This window comes from Oncorhynchus keta, unplaced genomic scaffold (assembly GCF_023373465.1).
Source record: "Oncorhynchus keta strain PuntledgeMale-10-30-2019 unplaced genomic scaffold, Oket_V2 Un_contig_15828_pilon_pilon, whole genome shotgun sequence".
Classification (NCBI taxonomy): Eukaryota; Metazoa; Chordata; class Actinopteri; order Salmoniformes; family Salmonidae; genus Oncorhynchus; species Oncorhynchus keta.
In genome coordinates this window covers 27501-32469 of record NW_026279541.1, presented here as the reverse complement: position 1 = coordinate 32469, position 4969 = coordinate 27501, and positions in this window count along the sequence as shown.

Genomic DNA, 4969 nt, shown 5'->3' with positions numbered 1-4969 from the left:
CCTCAGAGCCTGGTTCCTCTCTACCCGGTACAGCCAGAAGAGGACTGGCCACCCCTCAGAGCCTGGTTCCTCTCTACCCGGTACAGCCAGAAGAGGACTGGCCACCCCTCAGAGCCTGGTTCCTCTCTACCCGGTACAGCCAGAAGAGGATTGGCCACACCTCAGAGCCTGGTTCCTCTCTACCCGGTACAGCCAGAAGAGGACTGGCCACCCCTCAGAGCCTGGTTCCTCTCCCCAGCACAGCCAGAAGAGGACTGGCCACCCCTCAGAGCCTGGTTCCTCTCCCCAGCACAGCCAGAAGAGGACTGGCCACCCCTCAGAGCCTGGTTCCTCTCCCCCAGCACAGCCAGAAGAGGACTGGCCACCCCTCAGAGCCTGGTTCCTCTCCCCCAGCACAGCCAGAAGAGGACTGGCCACCCCTCAGAGCCTGGTTCCTCTCCCCCAGTACAGCCAGAAGAGGACTGGCCACACCTCAGAGCCAGGTTCCTCTCTACACGGTACAGCCAGAAGAGGACTGGCCACACCTCAGAGCCTGGTTCCTCTCTACCCGGTACAGCCAGAAGAGGACTGGCCACACCTCAGAGCCTGGTTCCTCTCCCCCAGCACAGCCAGAAGAGGACTGGCCACCCCTCAGAGCCTGGTTCCTCTCTACCCGGCACAGCCAGAAGAGGACTGGCCACCCCTCAGAGCCTGGTTCCTCTCTACCCGGCACAGCCAGAAGAGGACTGGCCACACCTCAGAGCCTGGTTCCTCTCCCCCAGCACAGCCAGAAGAGGACTGGCCACCCCTCAGAGCCTGGTTCCTCTCCCCCAGCACAGCCAGAAGAGGACTGGCCACCCCTCAGAGCCTGGTTCCTCTCTACCCGGTACAGCCAGAAGAGGACTGGCCACACCTCAGAGCCTGGTTCCTCTCTACCCGGTACAGCCAGAAGAGGACTGGCCACACCTCAGAGCCTGGTTCCTCTCTACCCGGTACAGCCAGAAGAGGGCTGGCCACACCTCAGAGCCTGGTTCCTCTCTACCCGGTACAGCCAGAAGAGGACTGGCCACCCCTCAGAGCCTGGTTCCTCTCTACCCGGTACAGCCAGAAGAGGACTGGCCACCCCTCAGAGCCTGGTTCCTCTCTACCCGGTACAGCCAGAAGAGGACTGGCCACACCTCAGAGCCTGGTTCCTCTCTACCCGGTACAGCCAGAAGATGACTGGCCACACCTCAGAGCCTGCTTCCTCTCTACCCGGTACAGCCAGAAGAGGACTGGCCACCCCTCAGAGCCTGGTTCCTCTCTACCCGGTACAGCCAGTAGAGGACTGGCCACCCCTCAGAGCCTGGTTCCTCTCCCCAGTACAGCCAGTAGATGACTGGCCACACCTCAGAGCCTGGTTCCTCTCCCCCCAGCACAGCCAAAAGAGGACTGGCCACACCTCAGAGCCTGGTTCCTCTCCCCCAACACAGCCAGAAGAGGACTGGCCACCCCTCAGAGCCTGGTTCCTCTCCCCCAGCACAGCCAGAAGAGGACTGGCCACACCTCAGAGCCTGGTTCCTCTCCCCCAGCACAGCCAGAAGAGGACTGGCCACACCTCAGAGCCTGGTTCCTCTCTACCCGGTACAGCCAGAAGAGGACTGGCCACACCTCAGAGCCTGGTTCCTCTCTACCCGGTACAGCCAGAAGAGGGCTGGCCACACCTCAGAGCCTGGTTCCTTTCTACCCAGTACAGCCAGAAGAGGACTGGCCACCCCTCAGAGCCTGGTTCCTCTCTACCCGGTACAGCCAGAAGAGGACTGGCCACCCCTCAGAGCCTGGTTCCTCTCTACCCGGTACAGCCAGAAGAGGACTGGCCACACCTCAGAGCCTGGTTCCTCTCTACCCGGTACAGCCAGAAGATGACTGGCCACACCTCAGAGCCTGGTTCCTCTCTACCCGGTACAGCCAGAAGAGGACTGGCCACACCTCAGAGCCTGGTTCCTCTCTACCCGGTACAGCCAGTAGAGGACTGGCCACCCCTCAGAGCCTGGTTCCTCTCCCCCAGCACAGCCAGAAGAGGACTGGCCACCCCTCAGAGCCTGGTTCCTCTCCCCCCAGCACAGCCAAAAGAGGACTGGCCACACCTCAGAGCCTGGTTCCTCTCCCCCAACACAGCCAGAAGAGGACTGGCCACCCCTCAGAGCCTGGTTCCTCTCCCCCAGCACAGCCAGAAGAGGACTGGCCACACCTCAGAGCCTGGTTCCTCTCCCCCAGCACAGCCAGAAGAGGACTGGCCACACCTCAGAGCCTGGTTCCTCTCTACCCGGTACAGCCAGAAGAGGACTGGCCACACCTCAGAGCCTGGTTCCTCTCCCCCAGTACAGCCAGAAGAGGACTGGCCACACCTCTGAGCCTGGTTCCTCTCCCCAGCACAGCCAGAAGAGGACTGGCCACCCTCAGAGCCTGGTTCCTCTCCCCCAGCACAGCCAGAAGAGGACTGGCCACACCTCAGAGCCTGGTTCCTCTCTACCCGGTACAGCCAGAAGAGGATTGGCCACACCTCAGAGCCTGGTTCCTCTCTACCCGGTACAGCCAGAAGAGGACTGGCCACCCTCAGAGCCTGGTTCCTCTATACCCAGCACAGCCAGAAGAGGACTGGCCACCCTCAGAGCCTGGTTCCTCTCCCCCAGCACAGCCAGAAGAGGACTGGCCACCCTCAGAGCCTGGTTCCTCTCTACCCGGTACAGCCAGTAGAGGACTGGCCTCCCTCAGAGCCTGGTTCCTCTCTACCCAACACAGCCAGAAGAGGACTGGCCACACCTCTGAGCCTGGTTCCTCTCCCCCAGCACAGCCAGAAGAGGACTGGCCACCCTCAGAGCCTGGTTCCTCTCCCCAGCACAGCCAGAAGAGGACTGGCCACACCTCAGAGCCTGGTTCCTCTCCCCAGCACAGCCAGAAGAGGACTGGCCACCCCTCAGAGCCTGGTTCCTCTCTACCCAGTACAGCCAGAAGAGGATTGGCCACACCTCAGAGCCTGGTTCCTCTCTACCCGGTACAGCCAGAAGATGATTGGCCACCCTCAGTGCCTGGTTCCTCTATACCCGGTACAGCCAGAAGAGGACTGGCCACACTTCAGAGCCTGGTTCCTCTCTACCCGGTACAGCCAGAAGAGGATTGGCCACCCCTCAGAGCCTGGTTCCTCTCTACCCGGTATAGCCAGAAGAGGACTGGCCACCCCTCAGAGCCTGGTTCCTCTCTGGGTTTCTTCCTTGGTTCCAGCCTTTCTAGGGAGTTTTAACTAGCCACAGTGCTTCTACATCTGCATTGCTTGCTGTTTGGGGTTTTAGGCTGGGTTTCTGTACAGCACTTTGTGACATCTGCTGATGTAAAAGGGGCTTTATAAACTTTATGAAAGTCGTAGCAGTAGTATTTATTAGTGTTTAGTATTATTAGTGTTTAGTATGTACTAGTATTTATTTGTTTTTAGTATGTATTAGTATTGAGTATTTCTTAGTATTTAGTATGTATTAGTATTTGGTATTTCTTAGAGTTTAGTATGTATTAGTATTTAGTATTTATTAGTATTTAGTATTTCTTAGTATTTAGTATTTCTTAGTGTTTAGTATTTCTTAGTATTTAGTATGTATTATTTCTTAGTATTTAGTATTTATTAGTCTAGAGGTAAAACTTTATGAAAGTCATTGTAGAAAAGGTATTTATTAGTGTTTAGTATTTATTAGTATTTAGTATGTATTAGTATTTAGTATTTCTTAGTATTTAGTATGTATTAGTATTTAGTATTTATTAGTATTTAGTATTTCTTAGTATTTAGTATTTCTTAGTGTTTAGTATTTCTTAGTATTTAGTATGTATTAGTATGTATTATTTCTTAGTATTTAGTATTTATTAGTCTAGAGGTAAAACTTTATGAAAGTCATTGTAGAAAAAGTATTTATTAGTGTTTAGTATGTATTAGTGTTGAGTATCTATTAGTATTTAGTATTTCTTAGTATTTATTAGTCTAGAGGTAAAACTTTATGAAAGTCATTGTAGGAATAGTATTTATTAGTGTTTAGTATTTATTAGTATTTAGTATGTATTAGTATTTAGTATTGCTTTGTATTTAGTATGTATTAGTATTTAGTATGTATTAGTATTTAGTATGTATTAGTATTTAGTATGTATTAGTATTTAGTATGTATTAGTATTTAGTATTTATTAGTATTTAGTATTTATTAGTATTTAGTATGTATTAGTATTTAGTATGTATTAGTATTTAGTATGTATTAGTATTTAGTATTTATTAGTGTTTAGTATGTATTAGTGTTTAGTATGTATTAGTAAGTATTATTTCTTAGTATTTAGTATGTATTAGTATGTATTATTTCTTAGTATTTAGTATTTATTATTCCAGAGGTAAAACTTTATGAAAGTCATTGTAGAAATAGTATTTATGTGTTTAGTATTTAGTAGTATTTATTTGTGTTTAGTATTTCTTAGTGTTTAGAATTTAGTAGTATTTAGTATGTATTCGTATTTAGTATTTATTCGTTTTTAGTATGTATTAGTATTTAGTATTTCTTAGTGTTTAGTATTTCTTAGTGGTCAGTACTTCTTAGTATTTAGTATTTATTAGCAATTAGTATTCATTAGTATTTAGTATTTATTAGTATTTAGTATTTATTAGTATTTAATATTCAGTAGTATTTAGTATTTATTAGTATTTAGTATTTATTAGTATTTAGTATTTAGTAGTATTTAGGATTTAGTAGTATTTAGTATTTATTAGTATTTATTAGTATTTAGTATTTAGTAGTATTTAGTATTTGTTAGTATTTAGTAGTATTTCGTATTTAGTAGTATTTAGTATTTAGTAGTATTTAGTATTTATTAGTCTAGAGGTAAAGATAGATTACTGACGTCTTTACTGTCGCTGCCTCACACACACATAAAACACACCCGGTGAGGAGTGTGTGTGTGTGTGTGTGTGTGTGTGTGTGTGTGTGTG